Source organism: Quercus robur, chromosome 5 (genome assembly GCF_932294415.1).
Source record: "Quercus robur chromosome 5, dhQueRobu3.1, whole genome shotgun sequence".
Classification (NCBI taxonomy): Eukaryota; Viridiplantae; Streptophyta; class Magnoliopsida; order Fagales; family Fagaceae; genus Quercus; species Quercus robur.
Window position 1 is genome coordinate 74326671 of NC_065538.1, and position 19748 is coordinate 74346418.

Genomic DNA, 19748 nt, shown 5'->3' on the forward strand with positions numbered 1-19748 from the left:
TCTATGAAATACTTAAATTCTCCTGGAATAATTATAAAGTCCAGATATTATAAGAGATTCTATAATATTAGACTATTAGCCATGTGGCAAAACTATGTCCAAAAGTGAAAGCTTTTGGATTTATTGTTGTCATGTTGTTTAAGAATATGCTGTCATGTTTCAATCACTCTTAGACATTGTGGTGGGCCTTTTTGTGTCTTGGGCTGGATCACTCCTTCCGTATTACAGCCCTATGATTTTGGGTAGGAGAGTAGGGACTAGCCTAACTGAAACACACCTTAGGCTAGCTTGTGCGCAAGTTAAAGCCCTGGAAGGAATCTTGAGCATGTCATGTGCCCATGGTAGGAAATACTGTTACAAAACAATATAATAGGAAAAACACAATACAATAGGATAGCTAAAATACTTTAACTAAAATATTCCTACTAACAACAATAATACTTTAACAGTTCCACAAAGGAGAAGTATGATAATGTGATTACAACAGGAATAGATTAATAGTAAAAAGAAGTCATGCGAGCTATTAATCAACCATGGCAAAAGAAAATAAAATCAGTCTGTTGAAGGAATGGGCTTGACCCTTTGGTAGATTCAAGTCCAAGAAAGGAACCAACCACCAATGTGGGTAACCTCAAAGGGAGATCCTGCTGTAGAGATTACTCACTTTGGAAAATGGACCTAAGTGGCTTGATCTCAGATTCGTGACTTACTAGAGAGTGAGCTATTGAGAGGGAGAGAAGTGAGTGGCCTATTGGTGCATGCTTTTAATCCTATCACTCATATTTTTTTTCCTTACTCTCAGTTTCCTTGTTTTCTTTGTTTCCTTACTTGTTTTTCTTGTTTTCTTTCTTTTCCGTTGGTGTTCCCTATCCCTTTCTGTTGTTTCGTGTTATTGTTTACTGTGCACATCTACGGCTTTTTATACTGCCTGCTATGACAAAGTTTACCATTTTTACACCTCAACTACTTTTGGCCTATTATGGGTGTCCTTCCAGAACTGCCCACTGGTCTGCCGGCTACCCAGCCATCACCACTACCTTGTGTTGGCCGCGCCACGCCTCATTCCCAAACGAAAGTTTTTTTGTTTTGTTTTTTACTTCCCTTGGCACTCCTATTCGAATAAGGGCTAGGTTTCTCTCTTACTAACCTCTATAGCATGCCCCTAACGATTCCAGCTCATGTTTGCCTCTTTTAGGTGGGATGTAATCCCAGCAAGACATTTCCCCCAAAAGAGCTTGAGCAGGAACCCCAAAATAGGCTCCCCTTTCTCCCTATCGCCAGACCACACCCTTTCTTACCTCTTACCCATAGCCCACCTCCCCTGTATTGGCTAGGTACAAGTAGGTGGTGCCTAAGCCTTGTGTGCATGCTCCACTCCCATATAAGTCCATTGTTGTTCTGGCGTTCATGCGTTTGTCATTGCCTTTAGGTTTGTTTGACTCTACTGCACGCTATGGGGCTTGTTTAACTCTTGTGGCGTGGATGAGCTTTTAGGTCTTCATTCTTTATATCTCATTCCTTCTTCGGGTTGGACATTGCTTGGGTGTGTGCTTTCTCTTCTTTAATTCAACCCATGTCTTCTTTCATCCCTTGTCTGTGGGCTGGCTGGTGCTCCTGCCATGCCACTACATTGTTTTTGCCATGATATCGTTTAACCTTGTTTGATGTACTACCTCTGGGCTTGTGGGCTGAAGTGCCTACCATCCCAATTTCATGTGTTACTCCTCCCTTTAGTGTTTTCCTGCCCAACATTCTTGCTGGACCAGTTTACACAATATCTCAAGCTTCCCTGGCCCATTTTATTCCTTGGGCATCCTCAGCCCGTTTCATTCTTTAGGCATCCTTAGGCCCATTTCGTTCTTTCCTACTTTTTACATTTCTATGGATTTTGCTAAATCCTTTGGGCTTCCTTGGCCCAATTGCCACATTCTTTTCCTTTGGGTTTATTGGCCTTTGAACCAATCCCATTTATCAATTCATTTCTCTAGGCTCCTCCGGCCCATTTTTGCTTTCTTTTTATTTCTAATGATTCCCATAGGCTTTCTACTTCATTCTTTGGGACTTCCTTGGCCTGTTTGCTTTCTTTGGAGCCACTTTGTTATTTTGTGGGCTCGGGGTTTTGCCATTCGGGCTCAATGATCTTTACTTTGCAATTTTCTTTCTTCACCTGTTCATCCTGTTTTTGCTTTCTTTTTATTTCTCATGATTCCCACAGGCTTTCTACTTCATTCTTTGGGCTTCCTTGGCCCATTTTCTTTCTTTGGAGCCACTTTGTTATTTTGTGGGCTTGGGGTTTTGCCATTCGGGCTCAATGATCTTTACTTTGCAATTTTCTTTCTTCACCTTTTCATATTGTTGGGCTTCTTCTGCCATTGGGCCCTTTTGCCAAAAATGGGCATCAACAAACATAAATGTTATGCAAATTTCTAATATTGCTCTCTATCTTTTGATAATTAATATTAATATTTACACATTATTTTATATGTGTTTTTTTCCTACTAATTATAGCATGGGCAAGATATCAAAGAAAAATAATGGAGATCCAAGCAAAGAAGTACAATGGACCAGTGTTATGAATAGTGCTTTAATGGATGCTTTTTTACATCAAGTCAACATTGTTGGAAGAGTTAATGGAACTTTTACCTCTAAGGCATATGATGACATAGTGAAAGAGTTGGTTGACAAATTTCACATAGAGATTAACAATGATAATGTAAAAAATCTACAAAAGACACTGAAAAAAAAATTAAAAAAAAATAATAATAATTCATGAATTCCATGACATATTTAAAGATGAATTGAGTGGTTTTGGATGGAATGATTCTTTACATATATGGATAGCAACCAAAAGTTTGGGAGCCACTCATAGTAGTAAATTACCATTTTTTGTGACTTTAATTTTGTATTACATAATTATATATTTGTTGTATTACCATATTTCTTGGTTTGTAATAATCTAAACCTGCTGCCAAGAAGTGGATGACAACACCTATGCCCAACTACCCTAAGATGGCACAACTTTGGGCTTAAGATAAAGTAAAAGGTGATCATGTTGAAATTTTAAAGGAGAAACATGCTAGATATGCTACATCAAACACTATTAACGAGATTGATATAATGATATCCCAAAATCAAGTTTCTTTGGAGAACATTAAAGTCGAAAAGTTGATCAAATGAGGTCTCCAAAAATTAATATTTTACATTCTCAAGTGTCGTCACAAAATATAATGTCTTCTAAAAGCAAGAAAAGAAGAGGGGTAGAAGATGATGAACTTGGGAATATAATTTCCTAGTCATTTGATAATGTATCCATGGCAATTGATAGGGTGACTGAGGTTATGGCAAAATGTTTTTCAAAGTCATGGAGCAGAAATTCACATAGTTTCGGCGTGAATTTCAAAGACTGAGGCCTACAATTTTTTTTTTTTTAATGAAAAATCCAATGTATAAGGAGATGTTCTTTGGTTGCCTAGACCACTAGCGCAAAGGTGTCCTATTGACAATGATGTCTAGGTCCAAGTGTGAGATTTCTTGGCCAACTTTAGATTTGCTTTATTATATTATTTTGTTTTCTTTTGGCAACACTCATTAGAGGAGGAGCTTTTTTATACCATGCATGGACCTTTAAAAAATATTTTTTTGCCTTTTCAGAAAATATTTATTTTGCTAAATAAATATGTGAAACATGAAATTCTTTACAGCACACTTAGAAATCTACATAGTTTGATTTTTAGCTACTGTATATTGAATTTTGAAAGCAAATAACAAGCAATAACATTGTTCACATGGAGTTAAGACTAGAATTTTTTTATGTTCTATAAAATGAGGGGTATATGGTAATGTTATTATAAAAAAACTAGGTTGTAATCTGTGCTTATGCATGGAAACTTTTAATAGTAGTGATACTAAAGAAGTGATTTTGACTTTCGTGTTTAATATTATGAATGAGTTACTTGATAGCAAAATTAAGAAAATTAAAATGGGCACTTAACATAAAATTAAATTACAATTAAAAGCTAATATGGATTTTATTTAGATTTTGGTTCGGCTTCAACTTTAAAATATGGATTCTATTCAGAATCTACTACTTTAAGCATATCCATCCAAAACAAACATCCAGGTGTTGTGCTTGAGTTGTGCACCTATTATCTAGCTAGTCTAGACCAATTAACAACACAATTGTTCCAATGTAATTACTCAAAGATGGTAAAAAAAAAATTTAATTAGTTCGGTATTGGGCTTTACTTTACTAAAAGTTTTTCATAAGAGAGTTGTAATTAGATATCAAATACTTGGTAAGCTAAAAAATTATATAAATTGACCTAAATAAATAAACAAAAAATTGATATAGAATTTTAATTCACACAATAAACTAACAATGCTATGTCTATATCAAACACTTCTTTGGGAAAAAAAACAATATTAAATCCTAATTCACCAGCAAATTGACTAACACATATTAGAGAACACTTTGCTTAATATAAATCAAAATTTAACCAACAAATGACTAAACACTAACAGACCTAGAATCCAAATATGTACATGGCTAGTCTTGTGTTGATGTCAATTGCTATCTAATCCCTCTCTTAATAATCTATCACTTTCCAAGTTGTTCAACCTATGGGAAGAAACATAAAACACTCAAAATCATATGATATTATATATTATTAAATTAGACAAACAAAGAAAAGGTAGCCTTTGCCACAAAGATAGAAGGGATTCCTCAAAGAAAGATTAACAAATCAATGAGAAAAGTTAGAGAGAGAAAGATTAGATATTAGATAGCATATTATTAAATTAAATGGAAAAGGTAGCCTTTGAGCCACAAAGATATAAGGAATTTTTCAAATAAAGATTAACAAATCAATAAGAATAAGAAAAGTTAGAGAGATAAATATTAGCAATTAGATGGCAAAATAGAGGGGACTAATGCGTTGTTCATGGAGGACCCTTTTGTGCGAATCAAATTGACTTATGCCTAGATTTCAGTCTTCAGCCATAGCTGCTGCTCAAATTGCATAATTTCTGACAATCACGAATGTAATTCCTCGACATTCCATCTTTATACAAAATTAACGCATGCACGAGCACCAAATTCATTGCATTTATTAAAAACAAAAATTTGACTCCTTGATTTTTGCAATGTGTGATAAATACCACAGCAAAATTAAGAAATTAAATTGACACAATAACTTACTTGGTACAAAAATTGAAAACCTTAGACGGGACATGTGGCGCAAAATTAAAAATCTAATTGGATCTTTTCTCAGTTTTGAATCGAACACCTAAAATGATAATTATGGTGTGGTTCCCATATAAATCTAGACACATGATGCAAAATTTGATTCTAAATTGAATTTATAATTTGACTTTCTCTGAGCTTTGCCTATTAATATATATATATAGATAGATAGATTTCAATCTAATGTTACTTCCAAACAATGTTATTTAAATTCCATTCATTTCCATTTCTTTTTATTAATTTGTTTTAAAACATCCAAACAAGATTATTCAATAGTCAATTCCATTTAATTCCTTTACTTAAATATATTCAATTTCATTTTTTTTATGAACTCTCAAATAAAACCTTAAGTAAAGTTGTGCCCGGGCCACCGCACACCCTTGGTGCAATGGTCACTCCACAAATATAAGTACTTGTAGGGTGTAGGGGGCAAGAACCGGGTTCAAGTCTCCAGGAGAGAGCTTCACACACATATACACTTAGATTAGACTAGAGTAGAATTCTATCTTGTATCAAAAAAAAAAAAAAATTGTGCCCGGCATTCTTTCATAGTTCCAAATTATTAATAATTATTTTTGAAGTAAATTTTTTTAACTATCTTTCATAGTACTAAATTTTTCTTATAAATTACTATTAATACTTTGAAAACTTAAATATTAAATTTTAATCTGGTTATGTATCCTTTAAAAAAATTTAAAGAGTACAGTGTACATAATCAAAAAAAAAAAAAAAAAAAAATTATCTCAATATCTTTATATAATAACTAGTCGCTAACCCGTGCGATGCACGGGAAAACTATTATAAAATAATAAAGCTTGCATATATTAAAAGACAATTTAAGTTTATGTGTGCTTGCAAGGGATACATACCTAAATAGTTCTTGCGGTAGAAATAAAAGCCACATAGTAGTAATATATAAATCTCTTAAAACCTAAACCTAAACCTAAACCTAAACATAAGGACTAAATATATAAACAAACTAACCTTACAAAAGCTGAACTTTATAAGCTAAAATCTATACCGTGAGTTGTAGATCTTGAATGCTATACCGTGCGTTTAGGGCTTCCTACATCTGGAGAGAGAGAGAGTTTGCAGAAACCAAAGAAAATCTCTCTATAACTTAAGAAACACAATATACTAAAATCAAAGAGATAAAATTTTCAGAAGACAAAATATTATAGATAATTTAAAAGAATTTTTGTTTAATTCTTGAACACCGCAACTCCATAAAATTCATACTAATAATAATATTTTATGATAGCGCAGTTAGAATTTTGGTTTAATTCTTGAACACTGAATTGGAAATTGATTATATGAGTATTCAATGGTGAACAAAGTACTATGTATTAATTAATATATAAACAAAACTAACCTTACAAAAGCTGAACTTTATAAGCTAAAATCTATACCGTGCATTGTAGATCTTGAATGCTTTAGGACTTCCTACGTCTGGAGAGAGAGAGTTTGCAGAAACCGTGACTTTATATTTCTTAACTTGAGAGAAGGGTAAGGTTGCTAGGGTTTTGTAGATCTTGAATGCTTTAGGGCTTCCTAAAACTGGAGAAAAAGAGAGTTTGCAGAAACCGTGGTTTTATATTTCTTAACTTGAGAGAGGGGTAAGGTTGCTAGGGTTTTGAGGAGTTATAATTTTTATTTATTTTTTATTTTTTAAATATTGTGCTGACGTGGAAAATTGTGGTGCCTGCAAAGGCTTCGGTTTTATATATATATATAGATTACCCATGAAACTATTGTCAAATATAATGACAAAGTTTCTGATACTACAACACAATTATGATAAAGTGATTGACAGTACGATATAGAGCATCATAATTTGATAAAGTGATTGACAGTACGAGATAGAGCATGATAAAGTGATTGACAGTACGAGATAGAGCATCATAATTTGATAAAGTGATTGACAGTACGAGATAGAGCATCCTTTTTTTTGAGGGACCGAGATAGAGCATCCTATTATCATATTTGGATAGAAAATAAAATAGAATAATGTTAGCTTAGCATGCAAGCAGGCAAGTTGTAACGATTAGACACTTTTGAGTAAAAAGAAAAGAGAAAAAGAAGAAGCTGGGTGTAAAACAAAATAACACAAACACATAGATGAGAGAGACCAAAGGAGCCCAGCGGAGGAGGCTGTATTCACTGGTCACCAGTCGCCCTCTGTTGCGGATTGGATCAACTGGAGTTGATTGGATGAAAGGAACAGGGGCGAATTTGAGCGATATACACAGCAGAATTTGCGGTGTAAGGATGTTTTTTTTTTTTTTTGGCAAACGGCAGCTATGAGAGAGATAAAGATTTTCTTTCGTATATTTGGAGGAGTCTTGATCCTAATTTTGAAGGGATTTTTTTTTTAAGTTCTTTCTCTCTTTTTTATTTGTATTTGGAGAGATTATGAGCTAAAAACGTTTCTTAACTAGTTCTAAAAGTAGAATTTTAGGAGTATTAAGATAGTATTTATTTTTACCATCTCGGATCTTAATGTTATTGTTACTCCGCAAATACAAAGTTTTTGCGAGATGAAGGAAAGGGCCGGAGCTCAAACCGGTAAGTCAAATTATTTTTTTTGTAAACTTTTAGATTATTTATGATTTCCTTTGCCACTGTCAATGAAAAGTTTAAAAAGTCAGAGAGGTCCATGACTCAATAGAATGGTCCTATCCTGTGGACTCAATAACAGGTGTATCCCATAGATTTAAATTAGGGCATGTTTAGTAATGTTATTCTAGTAACGTTATTTGTATTTTTTAGAAATAAATGTGGGTAAAAAAATATGTAAAAATATGTGTAATGTTGTTTAAATACTGAAAACTATTGTTTAAATAACAGTAACAAATAGGTCCCATGTTTTGACTTAACATGACATCCCATTGATCTAGAGGCTAGGTTCCCTCTATTCGATCATAACACCATCTGAGATGGAATATGTACCACTTGACACATACTTGTTGGCTTTACAAGCTATGTCACTTTCAAAAAATTAGGGGTACGTTTACCATTTGGCAAAAATTATTTTTGCCAATTTATTTTACTATATAGCTTATTTTTGCTACTATCCTAAAGTCTCATTGTACTTTTTAGTTATTCATGAGTCCCACTATATTATTTCAACTAACTTTTACTTTTATCTATGATACTTTCAGCAAAAAAATTTCAATTTTAACAAAATAAATGGGTCTCAAACGAACCCTTAAGAGGATGAAAAGTTGGCTTTTTTGCTTATTTCCTCCACTATTTGCTTATTTCTTTTACTGATTAGAGGTCCCGCATTGGGTGCCACTAATAAGCTAAATAAGTGAAAAATCAAAATAAGAGTCATTTGAAAACAGTTTATTTAGCTGAACTGAAAACTTTTTGCTAAAAGTAACATAGGTAAGCTAAAAAGTAGCTGAAATAGTATAGTGGCACCCATGAATAATACAAAAAATTGCAATGGGACCCATGAATAGTAGCAAAATAAGCTGACTAGTAGTAAAAAACTAAAAATAAGTTAAATAGTAAAGAAATGTGACTTTTTAAGCCAATGCTAAACACAACCTAAGTTGAGAGTAACCACCCACCGTTGGCAATGGTAATATTGGTGTTTCTACCAACCGTATCTTTGAGCCCGTTTGGTTAGAGATTTCTAGTATCATTATTTAAATATTATGGAAATACATGTGGGTTAAAAAGTATTGTGGAAATATGTGTTTCAGTGTTTAAATACTAAAAACTATTGTTTAAACACTGATACCAAACACCCCTTTTATTATTTATTGGTTCCACATTTCTTTTTCTTTTTACACGATATTACAGCGTTACTAAACAATATAATGTATCGCTTTTTAAAGTGAAACATGTCTGAATTTTAGATAGGCATTTTTTCCTATTTGTCAGCACCTCCTTAATTGTAGGAATCCACTTTCTCTCAGCTCTGCAATTACATATATATATATATATAGTAAGTATATGATATGATATGGTTTTGCCCTTCAAAGCATCTCATAGTAGAAGCATTACTAGCAATCATTCTAAAGTTTTGGATTTACTTTTATTTTGCAGATCAAAGCAGAAAATTTCCACTACCACCACAGTAAGTCAAACCATATAGACAAAGCTCTCAGTTTGAAATGCCATGAATGTTATATCATTGCTTTATGCTTCAAACACTTCAAGTAGACTAATAATTACATTACATTTTTCTACTCACCCCCCCCCCCCCCCCCCTCCTCTCTTTTGCAGAACAGATGGTGGAGACTTCTCTGAGATGCCCCTTCTCTTTCACAGAACAGATGGTGGAGTTTTCTTCTCTGAGATGTCTACTCCATTTGTGTATCATTTATTATTAGCAATATGGTTTTGCTTTTCAAAGCATCTCACGTTTGCATGGTTCTAAACTTTTGGCTTTATTTTTATTTTGCAGATCAAAATGGAACATTTCCACCGCTACGGTAAGTCTTCTAGACGTGCTCTCAGATCGAAATAAATGTTATATTATTGCTTTATGCTTCAAAAACTTCTTCAAGTTGACTAACAATTACATAAAATTTTCCATTTTCCCCCCTCTTTTGCACCACAGGTGGTTGAGTCTTCTCTTGAAAATTTCTTCAGTGTTTCTTATCTGTTCTCCCTTTTGCTGTATGGAGTCAAAAGTTATATGCCAATATGGGCTTTAGTGTTATTTACGATCAAGTACCACTTATTTCAAAAGTTTAAGCTAGACATAGGATTTCAGTTCAGAATCAGTTACTCTAATATAAACTACCATCAGATCCAAAAATTTAAGTTGATAGAAATGGTGAATTTAATCAACTGTTACTCCAATAATTTCAAGCTTACATTACGGTGGCATTTTAAGAAGGTATTTCAAGTGGAGCCATTGCTTGCAGGTCTATAGCAGCAGTTGCTGGGGCATCTATTTTTGCATTTTTTCTGTATAAGAGGATATATAGAAGGAAGAAGAAGAAGGAGGAGGTTGTGGAGACATCAACTCTCCCTGTAGTATCCCAACACCAGTATGTTCAACATAGACATGGTAATATTTATGCTTTGGTGAACCATCTTATCGATTTTAATTATTTTAAGAGAGACATTTAAATTTGAAATGATCATTTGTTAAGTCTCTCTCAATTCTATATGAATAATGATAAGAGTTAACTGTCATGAGTTGCAGAACTTATTTTTGGAACATGCCTTTTCTCTGCATATTTTTCCATGATTTGATTTTCATTTATTGCATTTTTTTTTTATATCTCAAATTAAGAGAATTAAGAATTTGGATGAATAGATACTTCTTGAGCAGCATCATAAGACCCATAAAGAAATTTTCAATGAAGAAAGTTTACACCTTCATTTTATAGCACATTGGATGTGTTGAAGCATAGTCTTGAGTATTGCCTCCATGCATGAATCATACACCCCATTTACCATATGCATCCAACCCACAATTGTGTTTCTAATAAAGCCTGATAATAAGGCATGCTTCAACATGTTGACCTCAAGTGCCTTCAAAAACAGAGCCAAACAACAAAGATAGGTGACTCTCCCTCGGTGCGTTTTGCTTTATTGCTTTCTTGTTTCTTGGCTATCACCTCTTGCCTAGGACTTATTGGCGGCAATATGGGTTAGAAATGGTGAAGCTACTCTTTGTGGCTACGATTAGAGCTAGTTTAGTAACATCATTTGACAGCCTTGCTAACTCATCTGTTATTGGGTCAAACTATTTGTAAGGTTCCAATAGGAAAACACTTAAAAATTGCAAAAGGGTGTACCGTATGCATCACTTGCAAGCTCATGTTTCTCTCACATTTTGCCAAAATTTATAATCACATATAATGAGTTTTTTCTTGCAATGACATAGCTTTTGTACACAATTCCAAAAGAAAGCTTAAGAATCGGTTTCTTTTACTGGTGCTCCTTCGTCAGGGCTCACAGGTATTACTATGGACAAATCTGTTGAGTTCTCATATGAAGAGCTTGCAATAGCTACTGATGACTTCAGCCTAAATAATAAGATTGGGCAAGGTGGCTTTGGATCTGTTTACCATGCAGAATTACAAGGAGAGGTTTGTTGAATCTTACATTGTTGTCTTGCTGTCATACTTCAGAATCCGAGTCCTATATACATTCCAACCATGATGTAACATGAGCCTTATTGGCTTGAAAGCACCATAGTAAGAGCAAAAGGTCCACCGCCATCTCTGAAGTCACATAAAATCTCATGGCATTTTTGGAGTAGACATCCATACTGTCAGAACTTTAGGATCTAATCATATAAATTCAAACCGTTGTATGTTGTAGCACTAGCAGTCCTCTTTGAGAATTCAAAAACCATGTAATTTTTTCACATTTACTCTAATACCATGATAAACTACCACTAATTCCAAAGCTTAAGCTATTAGGAAATAATAAATTTAAGCATTTAAAATTTATTCTAACAGACTCTTTCATCCTACTATCATGCAGAAAGCTGCAATTAAGAAGATGGATATGCAAGCATCTAAATTATTTCTTTCTGAACTGAAGGTTTTAACCAATGTTCATCACTTGAACCTGGTAATATGCTTTCCCTGTAATTTTATTCACTACTTCAATTTCTTTTGGTAGATTTCAAATTCAAAATAAATCCGATTGATGGCTGAGGCATCATGCCAACTTGGTTATAGACTAGGAGCAGATTGTACAATAGAAAACTCAGTCAGAATCTTCTAGCTGATGGATTCTGCACCTTTCCAATCCTGTTGTAACTAGTTACTGATGATTAATATTCTAAGTAAATGTATATGCAAGCATAAGTATTTGGCTTACTTTATTATTTGAACTTCATTGGTTATTAGAGGCTTATACACTTTTCTTAGCTCTTTGCCATAATGCTCTTTAACATGACACTTTGCTCGGGAGAAATGCTGGCTTCAGATTTTGGTACATTCATAACTATTAGGAACATTTTGTGAAACCAGTATTTGCTTTCTGTGAGTGCTTAGCTAATATCAAGTTGCCTATTTTGCCCAACTAGCAGCTGCATCGTTCAATTATCTTAAGGTGACTCTTTCGTTCTATGTTAAACTTCATGCAGGTTCGCTTAATAGGATATTGCGCTGAAGGCTCCTTATTCCTAGTTTATGAGTATATAGAGAATGGCGACTTAAGTCAACATCTGCACAGCTCACGTGAGAATGATAATGCATCTGCTTACTGAACATCTCATTTCTATCAATGTATGTTCATGACTGCATTATTGTATCTTTGGTTTTCAGGAAGGGATCCATTGCCGTGGTCTACTAGAGTGAACATTGCATTGGATTCTGCAAGAGGACTTGAATACATCCATGAGTATACCATTCCAGTCTACATCCACCGTGATATTAAATCAGCAAATATACTAATAGACTAGAACTTCCGGGGAAAGGTATGCTTGTTTTGACGTAGTAGCACTGACATCACCATCATTATTCTAAACTTTTTTGGTAACAGGTTGCAGATTTTGGGCTAACAAAATTGACTGAATATGGAACTGCTTCGCTGAACTCAAGTCTTGCGGGTACATTTGGATACGTGTCTCCAGAGTAAGAATTTATTTTTTTTTTTTTTCAATTTTTCATTTCATTTATTTGTTTACTCTCGAAGCAGAAATTGTTCATTTGCACATTATAAAGTGGCAAAATTTGTATTACATATCCATGTTTGAGTTATCTTTCAAATTTTATTTACTTTCGTTCTAGAACCTTTATTGCTAATGTTCAAGACATGGTAAGTAGCTTTTTCTCATCAGTGTTTAGTTGCAAGGATTGCTTTGTCCTTCATCATATGGACCATACAAAGAATAAGGAGCAGTATCTATACACACAATTCTTTACATTTTGAATGAGCCTAAATTGTGAACATGACATTTGGTGCCTAAACTAATTGTGAACTCAAGGATCTTTCCAAGTTTTATTATACAAAAACAGTTAAACTGAATGCCACATTTTGTGTGCAGATATACTCAATCGGGCATGGAGGCAGTGGGACTTGTTGCTTCGGTTGTTTTCTCTGCCCTTCCTCTGCTTACTATTTATGAATGCAGTTCAAGAATTTACCCAATATGAGAATTTACCCAAATTTTATCTAATGATATGATGCAGTTTAAGAATGTGCTTAGACGGCCTGATCCAGGAGAATATCTTCATAAACTTGTGGACCCTAGACTTGGTGATGATTACCTATTTGACTCTGTGTGTAAGGTGATTTCTCAGTCACAATAAACATGCAAATTATAGACTATTAATCTTATTTCTACCAAAAGTCTTATAGCTCAGAGACATAGCCTATTCTCCTTTATTAGGAGAACCAGGATTTGAATCCCCCTCCCTATTGTTGTAACTATTGAATTGTCAAAAAAAAAAAAAAAAATCTTATTTCTAAAAAGATTTTATGGCTGATTCGGCTGGAGCTGGTTGAGCATGCCAATGCTTGTACTCAAGAAGATCCTCAACTAAGGCCAAGCATGAGGTCTATAGTGGTTGCACTAATGTCGCTTTCATCTTCAACTGAGGATTGAGATTTTGGTTCTTTCTATGAAAAATCCTGCTCTAGTCCATCTAATGTCTGGAAGAGGAAGCTCATGAAGCCTCATGTTAACTGGCGATGCACGGCTTGAAAAGTGACCTCATGAAGAAAAAGTCGTCTTAACAATTATTTCAGATATGTTCATCATCTATAAATTCTGTTGCGAAGTACCCTAGGAGATTTGAAAGGTGGAAGAAATTTAGATATTGTGTGGTAGTTTACGTCAATTTGTTTTCAGTCTCTTAAGATTTTCTTTGCCACCATTCATTGGGAGTGATTTACCTGGTGTTTGTATGACTTTGCTTGGCATATTAATCAATGTTTAGGCATAGAAATGTTCCAGCTTCTATTTGAATTGTTCCATTCTTTCGAGTAACTGAATCTATCATCTGGGCCATGGTTGCATTGAGAATTTAGCATTCGTTTGGAGGAAACCAACAGGCAAACACATATGAAGGAAATGTACGATCAGCCACAATAAAATTTAGTGGCATCATATGTAATACAACATAGGACTTCGATTTATATGTGTCTGCTTCTATGGATAAATGTATATGCTATGACAAAGGATTCGTTTCAGAAATCTTACATACAACAAGATCAAAGAGAACATTAAAAAACTTTGATTTTGTTGCTGCAGTTGATATATATTGTTGGTTTCATTTCTTGTATCCAAACTCCAGAGGGTTATTATCTATGTACTAATGTAAGTAAGACATTGGCGTTTATGTTGTATTTCATTTTCTTTCTGGCTTTCACACATAGATGTAGCTGTAGCCTTCAAACAAGTAAATTAAACTACTTCTTGGTGAGGGAATTTTAGAATAACCCAAATGGCAGTCTGCAGCCAAAATATACATATTTATCACATTTTACAAGTAAATATGGCATATTTTTTGGTTATGAATAATATGATTGCCGTCCATTGATCAAACTTTGTGCTCTCAAGTCTGCCATCTTCATTAAAATATTATACTTTCAAACAAGATACTATATTTTGTAGTCTTTTTGCAATAAAATTGAGTTCATTATGTTATATTGGAAGAAATTTGGAGGGTGACTGTGTAAGATTTCCTTATGCATATTATTTTATCAACAGAAATTCAACTTAGCCCTTATCGGCATGAGGATTCATCTCACCCAGAGTATAGGCATGTGGTTCAAGATGGTCTGTTTTTGGTTAGAGAGTTTCAGTTTTGTAGTTTTTCCCATGTGAAACGTATAGACAATTTAGTTGTCCATTTTTTAGCCAGAAAATCTAAAGTTTGGTAGTGAGCTATAAGTTTGGTATAATACCATCCCTGATGATATAGCTCCCCTTGCCACTCGTGACTTTTTGTAGTTCTCTTTGTTTCTTTTTCAATAATACAAGGCCTTTGGGTTTGGATTCTAAAAAAAATAAATAAATAAAACCCTTCTCTGTTTTTTAAAAGGCACAATCTCAAAATTGGAAAAAAGAAAAAAAAACCTGGTGATGTTTACCTTTTACGTAGCTATCAAAATTTACAATTTCAATCTCTTGGGGGCAGACTTAGGGTCCGTTTGGATACAACTTGTTTTGTTAAAAATTGAAAACATTGTAACAAAATAATTTTTAAATGTGTGAAAAATTACTGTTCACTCTTTTTTACTGTTCATAAGCCTAAAATCACTGCTCATAGACAATGAACAATGCCAGACACGCGTCAAGGAAAAAAAAAACTGAAAATGCACAAAGAAGCTATCGGGCAAGTTTTTGCGACAAGGGCCGAAAATGTGAGAATGGCCCAAATCTCCCCTTGGGTTCTTTAGAAGTGTTTATTTGTGGAGAATCAAGCCCAAAATTCCAAATGTATAATAAACAAAAGGCTAATGGTGCTTTGACAAGAGAAAATCAAAATGCTAATAATGAAAATGCAGAAAAAAGCATAAAAACATAACAGGTTTGAAATTTCAACCCACAGTCACACAGGAGAAGAAATTGAGGAAGGTCGTGAGGAAGAGAGGGAAGGTTCCCCTGTACCCATATTTCCACCCCTAAGGTACAGAATTGTGAGAATGTCTCTTGGCTCAATGGGTTTTTGCTCTGAAGTTTCAGGTCCATAGGGAAAACGTGGTTTAACAGGTTTGAAATTTCGACCCACAATCACACAGAAGAGGAAATTGAGGGAGGTCGTGAAGAAGAGAGGGAAGGTTCCCCTGTACCCATATTTCCACCCCTAAGGTACAGAATTGTGAGAATGTCTCTTGGCTAAATGGGTTTTTACTCTGAAGTTTCAGGTCTTTAGGTAGAACCTGGCTTAACAAGTCTGAAACTTCGACCCACAGTCACACATAAGAGGAAATTAAGGGAGGTCGTGAGGAAGAGAGGGAAGGTTCCCCTGTACCCATATTTCCACCCCCAAACTTCAGAATTGTGAGATTGTTGGCTAGCTAAATGGGTTTTTGCTCTGAAGTTTCAGGTCTTTAGGTAGAACGTGGCTCAACAAGTCTGAAACTTCGACCCACAGTCACACAGAAGAGGAAATTAAGGGAGGTCGTGAGGAAAAGAGTGAAGGTTCCCCTGTACCCATATTTCCACCCCCAAGCTTCAGAATTGTGAGATTGTTGGCTGGCTAAATGGGTTTTTGCTCTGAAGTTTCAGGTCTTTAGGTAGAACGTGGCTCCTCTATTTTGAATCTGATTGGGGCCTTTTGTATTGAACTTGGGGTGCTCTAAGTGACTGGTTCTTGAGTAGTGGAAGAGGCTTTTATCCCCTATGATACTATTTTGGTGTTTTGGGTTGGGTTGCTTTTGTTTAGGGAAGAGTTTGGTATGCTTTTAGCATGATTTTGGAAATAAAGTGGGTTTTCTTTAATTGGTTGCCTTTGGTCAGAAATTTCAGACCATTGGGAGGGTCACCTAAGTGAGGGCTAGCAGATGGAGTTGGCCAATGGGAGCAAACTATGTTTAAAGGAAAAAAATGGTTTGGGCAGAAACTTTGGGCCACAGTCACACAGAGCATAAAAGCTGTTTTGGGGTAGAAATTTTGGATACAAGACCTCCTCCATGAGCTTGAGGTGCTACTAGTGTCCCTTGTCCACTTGGTAGCACGCATGGGCTGGGCTCATGCAAAAGGTCCGTAAGGAACCGACCCATACCCTCCAAACCACACTTCCTCAATTTTTCCATAAGTTGTATGGGTTTGGGTCATGCTTAAAATAATAAAATATAATATAATACATGAATTGAGCTCACAAGAAAGTCGGGCTTGCTTGAATCGGGCTTGTACAAAATGTGTCGCGAAAATGAGTATCAACAGAAGCAAAACATGACCATGAATCCAAACCCACACTTTACTTTAAAAAAAATTTATAAAAAAAAAAAATGTCAAACTTTAAAAAGTCGCCTAACCTTTGCTTAGTGCCAAAATGCGTGTGTAAAATGTGTAATTAAAAAGCTATCGTTTTCTAAAAAAAAAAAAAAAACACTCTGTATCGACATTCAATCGCTATCTATATGGTTAAATGTGGTTAACAAATTTTGGCCCTACATCTACATGTAGCTCCGACCATACCGATGAGGACAGGAAACTTGGACCCATCACCATGTCGCTATTGCGTCGAATTGGATCCAAAACCGTCGCATTCCCAAAAGCCACAAGATTTGATTGTCTAACTCAATCACACTTGTCCAATTAGCATCCATTAAATATTTTAATATTGATCTAATTCACAGTGGATAATAAAGTAAAAGTTCTCTTTCGTCACCCTCAAATTTTTGTATGGACAGCTTTCTCTTAGCCAATTAATTATGATATGTTGCTGCTGTTGCATCCTATCTCCACTTTCCAACAACAAAGGGAAGTAATAAAATTTTCTTGTTTAAAAAAAAGGAAAGTAATAAATAATAAATAAATACATAAGGCCCAACAATATGTTAAAAACAAGGATAGAATTCTAGGCTCTAGCACAAAGAATATTAAAATAGTGCAATAGGCACTCAGAGCCCTTAGTTTAACCGTAGCAAGATTGTTGCTACTAATTTCAAAGTTTTGTACTTCAGCATAGCTTATTTTTTATGGTTTATTTGGCTTCAATAAATATTAGCTCGATAACAGTATAGTTGTAACTTATAACTTGTAAGTTTTAATTAAAAAGAATGTAATTTTAAGAAAGTTGTATATAGATAAACAAGTTAAATGTTCCCTTGGGGACATCCGTAAAATTGGAAACAAGTTAAAGAAGATTTCTTAAAAGAAAATCAAACCAAACAAGCACTCAAAATCTTTGGTTTACTTTTTTTTTTTTTAATAGAAAAATGGTTAGAGGAAGGAGACTAGTGGTTTTCTTACCTAAATGTGACCATAGTAGTACTCTAACTATTTTAGGTTAAAACATCCATGTCATAGTCACTAATGAGTTAGGTGAACAGCTTGTAGGTAAGTATAAAGAACTGCAAGTCCGCAACAGATTGCAAATGGAGGAACTCAAACCCAAATACTCAAAAATCAAAATCCTTTGTCTACCTTATTATTGGTTGATTTGTTTCCAACATGTGATCAAGAATGAACAAATCATCCTCATTAAGTGATAAAATTATTATTCAGAAATTTTATTTTTTATAAATATATGTTACTCCTATCATTGAAAAATAGTCTGCATTGATAAACTTATACATATTAAAGAAGTAATAATATTCAAGTAATGTTTGTCATCGCTCATATCAATACTTTCCAAAGAGTGCAAAATGCAAAGATTCATTCTTCTAAATTCTAATTACCTTGTCAAAAACGGGGTGTAATGTGAAACAAGTGGTTTTACTAGAGTATTTTGATTTAGCCCAACTTATTTTGATTTAGCCCAACTTTCCTTCTCCTACCTTTACGGTCCAATGCAAACAAAGAATTTTATCATCTTTTGAATGTATGAAAGTTTCTGATTTTGACTCTTCTAAAGGGTAAAGGGAAAAAGATAAGTAAGAATACAAATTTAAACTACGAATCTGGGATGCAGAAGCAATCGAGTGTAGACAATAATTTAGAAAAGAGTAAACATAATTTTTTTTTAATAATATAAATACAATAGAATTTCAAAGTATAAAGTTATAACGTCATAATTTTTTATATAAATGATTTCAATGGCAAAGCTAAGGCGCATGCCTTGCTTCTTATTCTTTTCTTTTTTTTCTTTTTCTTTTTCCTTTTGTTATAAATTAATAAATTATATAATATAAATATAATAAAATTTTAATCTATAACGTCATAATTTTTTATTATATAGTAAATGGTTTCAATGCCGGAGAAAGGAGGTAAGAAGCATGCCTTGGCATTTTGCTTCTTCTTTTTTTTTCTTTTTTTTTTCTTTTTTTGTCTCTTTGAGTTTATGGTAAATTGATAAATTACATATATATTACATGGAGATAAACATATTGGCGCCACTAGTATTTTGAGGAAAAAAATTATTGGTTTAATCCAGCTTGAAATCTTTAAATTCGTTAAGAAAACCCAAAAATAAAATAAAACATTGACCCAGTGTTTGGCCTAATAGCTCATCCGATTTTAATTTTGATTTTGAGTTTTTCTATTTATAAAAAGCCCCTTCAAATTCAAACACCAAAAAAAAACCTATAACAAAAACAAATTCCCCTAATAGCTCATCCCATTTTGATTTTGATTTTTTTTTTTTAATTTAAAAAAAGCCCCTTCAAATTCAAACACCAAAAAACCTATAACAAAAACAATTTTTTTATTTATTTTTGAAACCAAAAAAAAAAAATTCCAAATCAGCATTGCTATCAAAAAAAAAAAAAAATCAGCAATATAAGGAAAAAAATCCCTTGTAAATCAGACTCCTACAAAATACAAAAAAGAGAAAACAACTCTAGTATATATTTATCGTTCACTTGGGGGAAAAAATATATAAATATAACAAAAACTTCCTAACCCTCTCATCGGCTTTGATTCTACACAGCCTCCAGTCAACTTTTAGTGACCGGCACCTCC

General features: G+C 33.9%; 1 pseudogene; it reads left to right on the forward strand.

Moving 5' to 3' along the window:
• The first annotated feature begins 7231 nt into the window (after nt 1–7231).
• Nucleotides 7232–14135, forward strand: LOC126727037 (chitin elicitor receptor kinase 1-like; annotated as a pseudogene).
• The last annotated feature ends 5613 nt before the right edge of the window (nt 14136–19748 follow it).